Source organism: Triticum dicoccoides, chromosome 7A, assembly GCF_002162155.2.
Source record: "Triticum dicoccoides isolate Atlit2015 ecotype Zavitan chromosome 7A, WEW_v2.0, whole genome shotgun sequence".
NCBI lineage: Eukaryota > Viridiplantae > Streptophyta > Magnoliopsida > Poales > Poaceae > Triticum > Triticum dicoccoides.
The window spans coordinates 514,554,250-514,564,620 of record NC_041392.1 but is presented as its reverse complement, the minus strand read 5'-3'; positions in this window follow the sequence as shown (position 1 = coordinate 514,564,620).

Here is a 10,371-nt window from a genome sequence, read left to right as displayed (position 1 = left end):
TGGCCTTGGCGTGCTTGGGGTTATGCTTGACCACAGCTGTACTTGCCGATCTCACAGGAGGAGGAGGAGGAAGACGCCTCTGATTGAAGCATTTGTTGGCATAGTGACCCTTCTGTTTCGCGCTTGTTGCACGTGACCTCTGAAAGCGGACGGTGATATGGAGCACTTGATCTTGGAGCTTGAGACAAAGTCTTGTTCTAAAAGCCAGGGTTGGGTGGGTGGGAAGATCCACTGCCACCTTTGCTCTTCTACTGATATGGCTGACGGAATGGAGGAGGAGGAAGCCAATACTTCTGCTCCTTGGCCACTTGAGTAGAGGAAGAAGGAGTAGTGTCTCTGACTCGCTTCTTGGAAGCATCACACCTCAGTTGAGCAGCCTCTTGCTTCAATGCCATGTTGTAGAACTCATCGTATCTCAAGGGTTCAAAGAGAACAAGAGCTAGCTGAATTTCTTCTCTGAGACCACCGCTGAACTGGTATATCATGCTCTTCTCATCAGGGACGTCCTGCTTAGCAAAGCGGGCGAGCTTCTGGAACAACTTGTTGTAGTCATAGACAGACAAAGAGCCTTGATTCAGGTTGCGGAATTCCTCACGCTTACTTTCAACCACACTCTGGGGAATATGATGAGCTTTGAAGTCTTGACGGAATTCATCCCAGGTAATAGCACGTCCACCTCTGGAATCCTTGTACTGCTGAAACCACTCTGCAGCTTGATCTTTGAGTTGGAAGGATGCGAACTTGACAAAGTCCTCAGGCCTAACGTTACTGCACTCGAAATGCTTGCACAGATCCACGAGCCAATCGTCAGCATCAGTTGCCTCAACACAATTGCTGAAAGTTTTTGGCCCGTTAGCAAGGAACTGGTTGAGTGTAGCAAAGTGATTCTGATTGTTGCCTTGGTTGCCTTGGTTCGCTTGGTTGCGCTCTTGAAGAATTTGCATGATCAACTGTGTGTTTGCATTGGTTGCGGCCATCACAGCTTGCCATGCCTCCAGAGGAGGGGGAGGTGGTGGCGGATCTTGATTCTGATTCTGATTGGTGCTCTTAGCGGGAGCCATCCTGAAGAGGTTGACCACCATTAGCACATAGACAGATAAATGAAGCTGAATCCAATGGAATGAAAATTGCAACATAAAGTCTTCACATCCGAACAAAATGAACGAATGCATTCCTCTTGAAATGGTCACATATCCATAAATTGAAAAGCCACTTAGAATTTAGGTAGAGAAATAAATCAACAAGGTACGGATCAAGAATGAATACTCGGTAAGAAATCCCAATCTCAAACCAAATATCCGTGGAAGAAGAACTAGAGCTACAAGAATTCCCACCTATGAAACTGCCAAACCTTTTCGGTTATGCAATCAGGTGTTGGGGATATAGGGCAAGCATAATATCTCACCCAAACTAGCAAATCCTACATCCAGTTGTATCCATCCTTCAACACATAACCAAGAAAACTTCGGAAACCATCTACCTCAACCTTCGAAAAGCATCCGTTATACAAGTTATGGCGATACTCCCGAACTCCCGCCCCAGTACTGGGTGGCGTCGAGGTTATCTCACCAACGAACTGCATATAAAAGAGATTTTCGATGTCGGCGTACTAAACTCAGGTATTCCAGAACTGCAACGATAAAATTATGACGACAACACCTCAGAGCTCAACTCCCCGGGACACTTCCACAAAACCCCTGACAGGAGGCACCAAGACAATGTTCTCGTCACAAAACCATCGGAACGATTCCAAGATACCCGCGTGATCCTAAAAAAATTTAGTGAAATTTGAGAAGAGAAGAGTCAAAACTCTACGTCAGGATGCCTTACCGGAGCGATGAGGAGACTGGGAAGTAAAAAGAATTCCTAAACTCTCCGATATATAATTCCTAAATGAATCAAAACATTTTTCTAGACACAACTCGGCCACTAAAAAAACGATCAAGCAATGGGGGCTCCTAAGGTCGGGGAAGGCTCTGATACCAACTTGTAACGCCCTCGATGCGGCTATATCTCCCACGTGTCGAGGCACGACTTAGAGGCATAACCGCATTGAAAGCAATGTCGCAAGTTAGGCAATCATCACAACATCCCATGTAGTATAAATAATAAAAGGGGAAGATACATAGTTGGCTTACACTCGCCACGTCAATCAAAGTACATAAATAGCAATACAACATTCAAACACTCATGGCCCGACTACGGCGCCAAAATAAAAGATAACCCAACATGCGACACGGTCCCGATCACCCCAACTGGGCACCACTACTGATCATCAGGGAAAGACACGTAGTATCATTGAGAGTCCTCGTCGAACTCCCACTTGAGCTCGAGCGCGTCATCTGGAGCGGAAACATCAGGCCCTGCATCTGGTTTGGAAGTAATCTGTGAGCCACAGGGACTCAGCAATCTCGCACCCTCGCGATCAAGACTATTTAAGCTTATAGGTAAGGCAAGGGAAAATATGTGGAGCTGCAGCAAGCGACTAGCATATATGGTGGCTATCCTGTTCGCAAAAGAGAGCGAGAAGAGGAGGCAAAGCGCGAACGAGAAACTAGAGAACAACTTGCGCAAGCATTACTCCAACACCGTGTTCACTTCCCGGACTCCGTCGAGAAGAGACCATCACCGTAACTCACACTGTTGATTCATTTTAGTTAAGTTAAGGTTCAATTTATCTACAACCGGACATTAACAAATTCCCATCTGCCCATAACCGCGGGCACGACTTTCAAAAGTTTAAATCCCTGCAGGGGAGTCCCAACTTAGCCCATGACAAGCTCTCACGGTCAATGAAGGAATAGATCTCCTCCCGAGACGTTCCGATCAGACTCGGTATCTCGGTTCTTCAAGACACTTCGACAGGTTAAAACAAATCCAGCAACACCGCCCGAATGTGCCGACAAATCCCGATAGGAGCTGCACATATCTCGTTCTCAGGGCACACTTAGATGAGACTAGCTACGAGTAAAACCAACCCTCAATTTTCCCCGAGGTGGCCCCGCAGGCAGCTCAGTCGGACCAACACTCAGAGGAGCACTGGCCCGGGGGGGGTTTAAAATAAGATGACCCTCGGGCTCCGGAAACCCAAGGGAAAAATAGGCTAGGTGGAAAATGGTAAAACCAAGGTTGGGCATTGCTGGAAAATCTTTAATCAAGACGAACTATCAAGGGGTTCCCATTATAACCCAACCGCGTAAGGAACGCAAAATCTGGGAACGTAACACCGATATGACGGAAACTAGGGTGGCAAGAGTGGAACAAAACACTAGGCGAGAGGCCGAGCCTTCCACCCTTTACCAAGTATATAGATGCATTAAGATAACATGGCAATATAATGATATCCCAATAAGTAAATAATGTTCCAACAAGGAACGGTCTCCAATCTTCACCTACAACTAGCAATGGTATAAGAGGGGCTGAGCAAAGCGGTAACATAGCCAATCAATGGTTTGCTAGGACATGGTGGGTTAGAGGTTTGACATGGCAATTTGGGAGGCATGATAAGCAAGTGGTAGGCATCGTAGCATAGGCATAGCAAAAGAGCGAGCATCTAGCAAAGCAAAGATAGTAGTGATTTCGAGGGTATGATCATCTTGCCTACAAAGTTGTCAGAGTTGACTGGATCCTCGAAAGCAAACTCAACGGGCTCCTCGTTAGCAAACTCGTCTCCCGGCTCTACCCAAACAAGACAAACAAGCAAACGGAACACAATCAACCATGTGCAAAGCTCAAACAATATGATGTAAAGATGATATGCTATGCGGGATGCAATATGTGATGCATATGCAAGATTTGGTAAGGAATGCATGAACCTGGCCTCAACATGGAAATACAAGTGTGCCACTAGAAATATGAGATGAAATCGCTTGAAAACGATATAAAGAACACCGGAATCGGAGTTACGGTTTGGAAATGGCAAGCAATTCAAATATGACACCGGTCTGCGATTTACAGCAAGTAGCCATCTAAATGCAACGAGATGAACATGCTACAGCACCCAAACATGACAACAAAATACATGGCAGGGATGCATTCAAGATGCTTAACAAAAGTCTAGCACTGATCTACGACCAATTCATCCATTAACAGGTTCAAACAAGCATGGCAAAAATGCATTTGGCAAACAGATTTCAGACTTAGTGAAATTAACACATGTCTGGAATTTCAGATCAGGTAGCACACTTTGGAGCATGAAAACTATATGCTATAGGACCTTAACATGGCAAAGTAAAGCATGGCATGGAGCTACTCAAAGATCTTAACAAAAGTCCCTTAGTGATCTTGAGCCAAACGGGGTCAGAAAATACATTTGCAAGCATGTGAACATGGCAAAAACATAATCAGTTCTCAGACCTAGTGAAAACTGGAGCATGCTGAAAACAGATATCAAGTAGGCATGTTTACGAGCTCGATGCACTCACTACAGAGCAAGTCATGACAATATAAGCATACACCTATCAAGAACAAAATGCAAGCTATACATGGCAAGGAGAATAACATAGCATGCACGGATCAACTACAACATCATCGGCAAAATCGCTAACAAGTAGACAATCTGCCCAGATTCACGAAATAGCAAAAGTAGAGCTCGATTGACTCAAGCTAGGGTGCTCCATAATTGAAAACAAAGACATGGATGGATAGAGCAATACAAGATTAACAAAACATCCTTACTGATCATCCTCAAAAGAGGCACGGATCACTAGGAAACAACATGAACAAATGGCAATATGAGATGAACAGCTCAAGGACTTAGTGGAAAAGCTAAGTCCCTGAAATCAGCATTAGCAAATGCCTCACTTTGCAAGCTTGTGCTAGTCACCACACACATCACAAAAATACATGGGTTGCACCTCTGGAAAGATGGAAAACATATGACAAAACACATGTAGAGCACCCGGGCATATCATGCACACAATAATCATGGCAAAAATGACAAATAGCTAAATGGAGCAACAGATCTGACAATTATCTCAAATAGCACTCTTCTAACAGCATTTAGGACGTCAAGATGCAATCAAATGAAAATGATGCAATGAGATGAAATGATGTACTCTCTGAGACGAACATTTTGATATGCTATATGCCCAAAAGGGAGCTACGGATGCGGAGTTACGATGCGATGAACATGCTAAAAAATATGCAGAAAAGGGACTTAGGCAAAATCGACCTAGGGTTTACTGTAGCTGGATCTGGATCTCGCCGGCACGCGGATCGAGGATCGCCGGGGCTTGACGGGGAGGACGTCGGGAAGAAGGCCGGCGAGGTTGGGGCGCCGGATCCCGCCGGATCCGACCCGGAGAGGCGGCGTGGAGGTGCGGCCGCGGTGGATGAGGAGGTCGGCTGTGGAGCAGTTGGCCGGCGATGATGGACGCGGCGGCCGGAGTGATTGACGGTCGGCGGAGGAGCAGCGGCGTCTGGCCGCCGGAGCGGAAGAAGGCGGCGGCGGGGCGAACGCGGCGGGCGGCGCGGCGCGATGGGCCTCGGGGGCCTGCCCCGGGCCGCGCGGGCTTCGGTGGGAGGAGGTGGCGGCGCACCACGTGGCGCTCTACCAGTGGCCGCGGGTGGCGGCAGCGACTTCGTCCGGCCGGGGACGGACGTGTCTGGCCGGCGCGAGGTGGTTTTAGGGTTTGGACGGGGGAGAGATCCGGATTTGGAATGAGGGGTCTATATATAGGCATAGAGGGAGCTAGGAGTGTCCAAATGAGGTGCGGTTTTCGGCCACGCGATCATGATCGAACTCTCTAGATGATGGAGAAGGTTTTGGTGGGTTTTGGGCCAAATTGGAGGGTTGTTGGGCTGCAACACACACGAGGCCTTTTCGGTCCCTCGGTTAACCGTTGGAGCATCAAACGAAGTCCAAATGGTATGAAACTTGACATGCGGTCTACCGGTAGTAAACCAAGGCCGCTTGGCAAGTCTCGGTCCAATATGGAAATGTTTAATTCCCACACACGAAAGAAAGGTAGAATTGACCACCGGAGGAGAACGAAGCGCCGGAATGCAAAACGGACAACGGGGAAAATGCTCGAATGCATGAGATGAACACGTATGCAAATGCAATGCGCATTACAAAACATGTACAAACATTGTCGACAAATGGAAATGTAATGAAGAAAAGGTGGGCAAGATATCATTCAAATATATGATGCCTGGTTAAACAGGATGGCATTGCACATTTCACATATATTATGGCTGGCTAAAAGACATGAGACTGCATAATTCCCATATATGATGTAGAAACTAAATAGGTGGCATTACAGAACATGTCTAAACTAAGCAGATGACATATATGATGTCAAAAGTAGGCACTGCAAGGCAACATATGCATGATATGACTAATATCATCATGCCAAGGTAGAGCAAACACCTTGGGGGGTAAATAGGAGTGGTCAGCGGCGTCCGAAACCGCCTCAGAACAGATATCTTCCTATGGATTACAATCTGGAGAGGGGTGGGGAGGGTTTGCCATTGAACCCACCATGGAGCGATGTCTGCATGACATTGTATTGCCGCGCAAAACTCTTCTCTTTTTCTCTACATGTTCAGCATGATTGTGTACAATATCTAACATGCAAACGAAAAAAATATGGTGAGATTATGTAAGGAGAGCATGCAGAAATTTAGAGTGATGGTAACAACCAGTGGATCGATGTTTTTCCATTGAACCAAAATAGCCCTAATGGATCGATGTGAATGTATAGTAATAAGTGATGCAACAAGTGTACAACCTCTTTGCCATAGCCATGTCGACCTCAGCATCATTGGGTTGGTTGCTGAAGCAGTTGAGGCAGAGGTGGCTGTCGGAGGTGTGGAGGAAGATCTGAGGAATCTGTAGACGGCATCCAGGGCACTGCTCTGTTGTGATGGATCATTCTGTCGTTGGAGCAGCTCCGGTGAGCCGTAAGACGTCAAGGCTGAAGCAGCACAAGACAGACATTGTCAATCTCAAGTGGGATTCTAATAACATCTCCAATAGATGATGTAAAATGGATGTAAAATTAACATCACCAAAAACCACCTGACTACAACAGATGAGGTAAAAACTGTTGACTCTAAACTTAACTGTTGAAACTGAAATTTACTGTGGAATCTGAATGCTACTGTCGAAACTGAACGCAATGGTAGCAGAGAGGCACTTGACATTTAGTTTAGGGAGGGCCTGCAGTTCATCTTCAACCTGCACCCCCCTAAGCCGCCAGCCACCACCGGCCGAACCGCCGGTCCCAGCACCGCCTCGCTGCCCCGAAACAACTCACCACCACCACCCCCCCACCCTAAACCCTAAGATAGATAGTGGGGTACCTCTCCGGCGAGCCCCCGTCCCCGCTGCGGGTGGTTCTTCCTTAACTCTGGAGAGCCCCACCCCAACCCCTGAAAATCGACTGCAAAAGTCGATTCAGTCGACTGAAGTGTGGCTTAATCGGAGCAGAGCAGCAGCATGAGCGAGGGGGAGAGCAGCAGCAGCACCTGGGCGAGCGAGCGATCGAGCGAGAGCCGGAGCAGCAGCAGCAGATCCGGCTAGTATAGACGCCGCCGCCGAAGGGGCCTCGCACTGGGGGAGAGCCGCCGTGGAGATGTCGCCCGCTGCGCCGGCTTCAAGTAGCCGCTCCATGGGGGTGCGGGATGGAGGACCGTCGGTGTCGGGGGGTCGAGTTAAGGAGAAGGTGTGATGCGATGAGTGTACAACCTCTTTGGTGGCGCCGAGTAGGCCTCGGCTTCGTCCGAGGAGTCGGTGAGGATGTTGCGGTTCCAGTGGAGCAGGTTAAGGCGGCGCTGTGGGGATGGAGCAGCCGCAATAGACGAGGTGACCCTCGGACCAGCTCCTTGGAGGTGGAGGACGGGGCGGCTGAACCGGCGGGACGGCGAGATGGACAACGGATCCTCATCCGGGGAGGTGGACAAGGGACGTCGAGCTGTTGCGATGGACGATGTCGGCCGGGAAGAGGCTCCGGCTGGGCAGCGGTGACGTGGCGGACGGAGGAGGGTGGGGTTTTGCGGCTGGAGCGGAGAGGTTATGGCGGCCTGGGATTTTGAATGGCGAAAAGGGGGCGATGGGAGGGGGTGAAGCATGACTTAGGAACGCGCTTGTCCAAAATGTAGGGTGTGTTACAAAAGTACCCCCACCGATTTGAACTAGCGGCCCTTTCGGCTCAGGGTTAGAATGGGGATTTCATGTGTCAGGATTTGGCAGCTGGAGGGAGTTTTCGTGCGTGTTGTAATTTCGGGATAGCAAGGCGCGGGTTGTAAAGGCGCCAGTTTTGGGAGCACGATATCTGAATTTTCGGGATATAACAAGACGCGGGTTGAATTTTAGGGACAAGCCTAACATGTAGTAATATTGTACTTGTACGTACCAAATCAAATCGCACTTCCCTCAACCAAAAATAAAACAAAAAATAAAACTATTCACACCACACAAAGAGAGAGTCTTGCCCCATTTTACTATACAAATGCTATTCAAAGCTAGTACTCCCTCCTTCCATCTATATAGGGCCTAATGCATTTTTCGATGCTAAATTTGACCAAATATTAGAGCAATGATATATGACATGCAACTTACACAAAGCACACCGTTAAATTCGTCTATGAAAGGTTCTTTCAATGATATAATTTTCACATTGTGCATGTCATGTACTATTAATCTTGTCAATAGTCAAAGGCGGTCTTAAAAATATAATTACGTCCTATATAGATGGAAGGAGGGGGTATGAATCCATGTTGTGTCTGATTAAATTTTTTTGCTTGTTGTATAATGCATGTAACCTACTCATACCAACATTTTAGTGCATTGCAAATGTCTATACTACCGCTGCAATTCGAACTAAATTTGAATTCGTTTCTCTATTTCAATAAGAATCTACAATCATGATTGTTGCCAACTTCAACCATCATAGTTTCCTTGCTATCCGCCAGATATAAATCAGACGGCCTATAATGCAGGATGGCAGGCACACCATCATCAACAACTCTGTTTTTTATAAGAGTAGAGATAAAATATATTAAATGTAGTATATCATGTTCATCACCACACCATGTGTATCACCGTTATATATATTCACACATCCGTCGGTTTGAAACACTATGATAAATTCTTCAAATATCCGAATTCGCTTGTTATAATGAAGTATATATCATCTCTATTCGTCTTTACCCACACAACCCTCTTACCTTTGTAGCTAGCGCTAACTTTCTCTTGTGCATGCACACGCTCGCATCCCTCTCACCCTCCATCGGCATTCTCTAGCTCTGTCGTGCAAATTCGTCTTTTCACTTTAGGTCGTTAACCCATGGTGTGTGTAGGCCCCCAGCTCCTTCTTTACGGCACACATCGATCGATATGCCTCTCTAGCCAGGTGTGCCTAGCACAAACACAAGCTTCCCCTCTTCTCTTGTCACCGTCCATGCCTCACTCCCACCACTCTTTTCATCGTTCTCGTACTCGCACACTCCTCCCCCTCGATATAGTATGCCTCTCGTACCACCTCCTACATGCATCCCTCTCTCTCTCTACCCTTCTCCTCGTGCCTCATTTGCTTCTAACACACACATGCATGTATATCGATCGATCTCCCAACATATACCTAGATCGACTTTAACTACCCCCCCCCCATCGATCGACGTACCTCACAAGTTATGTCGCTCCTTTCTCTTACAAAGGGCGATTGATCTTCCTATATGTAGTTACGTCTGCTTACCACAGCCACATCGTCCCCCCTCATCATTCGTGCATGCCTCCTGACCCGTCTTTCACACGCACGTGCACAGACAACAAGCAGCCATCTCCTCTCTTATTGTTATTGGGGGCGTGCCCTCCGTTTGTCTAGCAAGCCTATCCCACCATTTGTTAGAAGCAACTCCACTACCACCCCCTCCAACACTCTAGCTCTGTCTCTCTCCCAACCTTATTCATCTCCTGCACATATGCATGGATGCCGATCGATCTCCCTTAATACATGAGGCAGATCGATCTCCTTAATACATGAGGTAGGCCTATCTCCTCCTCCACACATATACCAGCCATTGTACCTCTATAGTTAATTGGGCCTCCCTCTTCCCCCACCACACACCGATAGTCGAGCGCTGCAGGTAGGTATCCATGCCACAGAGACAAACTGCACATGTCCCATCTCACGTTTTAGTAGGCCAGCCACTCTATATCTTTGACGTGGGCACACACAAATTCGATGGCATTCTTTATTTATCGCGCGCGCACACACACACACATCATCCCTCTCTTCGATTCTATGGACACCTCAAGCCGATGATACCTCCACTCTCTTCTCGTGGATCGCCCCTCTATATATATGTTATATCAAGGACTCTATTTCACACACATTGCATATGTTAAATATTTTGATTGACCCC